We start from the raw sequence: 2,110 nt of genomic DNA, 5'->3' as shown, positions 1-2,110 counted from the left end.
ACCTAAGAAGGCTCCCTCACATCACCTTCCAGACAATATGTTTCTCATATTAACCACTTCTCTGACCTCCATGACCATAGGTCAGTTATTTCTGTATTTGAATGTCATATAAATACAGTCATACAGTGTATAGTATTTTATGCCTGGCTTCTTTCAATATTATTTCTGTGAAATTCACCTGTGTTGTTATATTATCCCTAGTTCATTCTTTTTCACTGATGTGTAGTATGACATTGTGTGAATGCACCAAAACCTTTACCCATTTTCTGATGGTAGACATTTAGGTTGTTTCCATGTTGAGACTTCTATGAATGAAACTTTGTAAATGAAACTTGTAAACATTACTTGCACTTAGCTTGTTTAATTAGTGGACATATAGTTTCAATGTCTTAGGGGTATGTAGCTAGGATTGATATTGTGGGTCATAGTGTAAGTAAACATTTTATTAGATTCTGCTAAGGAGTTTTCTAAAGTAGCTGTAGCAATTTATATCTCTAAAGCAATGCACAAGAGTTTCAGGAGTTTCATCTACTTGCCAGTAGTTGGTCAATCTAATTTAAGCTTGAAACAAATCCTTTTTTCTAATGTTAGGCTTTGGTTTTATATGCCTGGTCTACTTCAGTTTCCAGTTACTCCTTGATATAGCTTTACTCAAATGAAGACTTACTTGGAGGGTAAGGACCTTATACTTAGGTGGCCCTACCTCCTAAGGCCTGGTTTCAGAGGTTTTGACTAAAATTCTGAAATGTTTATCAAAACTTATTATTGAAAAGAATTTTAAAAGATTTAAGAGAATGGAGAAGTATATGTTGGATTAGATGATTCAAAATTGCTAAGATGTCTTCAATTGACCTAAAAATCCAATACAATCCCAAACATCATCCCAGCATCCTTTCTGTTCTTTTCTTGTTGTTGAAATTTCCAAGCTGATTATAAAATTTTTATGAAAAAGGACAGGGCTTTAGAATATCTAAGTCCATCTTGGAAAAGAAAAAATGTTTCTAAGCCTTCCACTGCCTTACTAAGAAATGTAAAAAAAAAACATACATTAATCAAGACAATGTGGAATGAAATAAATAATAAAAATTGGATCAATGAGAGCCCAGAATAGAGACCTGGAAATGGGCTTATATATCCATTTGATATTTCTTGAGGTTGTCAAAACAATGTAGAGTTGAAGCAATAAAATATTAAACAGAAATTTAGTAAAATATTTCCATCAGTTGGGATTAGGTAACCCTTTTGCAGACAGGTCACAGAAAGCAATAACAATAAAGGAAAAAACTTCATCAAAAAGAACTTGAGCAAAATTAAGTACTGATCCAATTTTTATTATTTATTCTGATCCACATTGTCTTGGATAATATTATCAGTTTAAGTATCTAGGTAGAAAATACATGATCCAGATTAAAATGTATTTGGTTAAATATTTAACCAGTATTTCTTCAGAAAGGAAAATAGATATAAAATAAGTGATAATACATCAAAGGTAACAATTTAAAATATATAAATAGACAACTAAAAGGAAAAGCAAAATACAGCAATAAACAGTCAATCTAAGGGGGTTAAAAAAGTAACTTGACAGTGGAGAAAACTGAGAAACACTACTTCAGCCAGATGATCAAGGTCAACTTCAACAGTGATGTCATATTTTTAATGTACCCTTTATATGATGTGATGAAAATGGAAATTTACATTTGTGGTCTTCCTGTGGCAAACCATAACACCAATCTAATCATAAGAAAATCATCAGACAAATATCAATAAAGAGGTAGTCTATAAAATACCTGACCAGTACACCGCAAAATTGTCAATGTCATTCAAAAAAAAAAAAGTCTGAGAAACTGGCATAGCCAAGAGGAACCTTAGGAAATGATATAACAAATAAATTCATTGTGTTATCTTGGATAGGAACCCAGAACACAAAAAGGATATCAGGTAAAAAATAAGGAAATATGAATAAAATATAGACTTTAGTTAATAATAATATATCCACATTGGTACATTGATTGTAACAAATATACCATACTGGTGTAAGATGTTAATAATAGAAGAAACTTCAAGGGAGCTGGGAGCTCTGTACTTGTTTCATACATTTTCCATAAATCCA

Source organism: Lipotes vexillifer, unplaced genomic scaffold (assembly GCF_000442215.2).
Source record: "Lipotes vexillifer unplaced genomic scaffold, Lipotes_vexillifer_v1.1 scaffold1108, whole genome shotgun sequence".
Lineage (NCBI taxonomy): Eukaryota > Metazoa > Chordata > Mammalia > Artiodactyla > Lipotidae > Lipotes > Lipotes vexillifer.
This window is presented reverse-complemented; position numbering follows the sequence as displayed.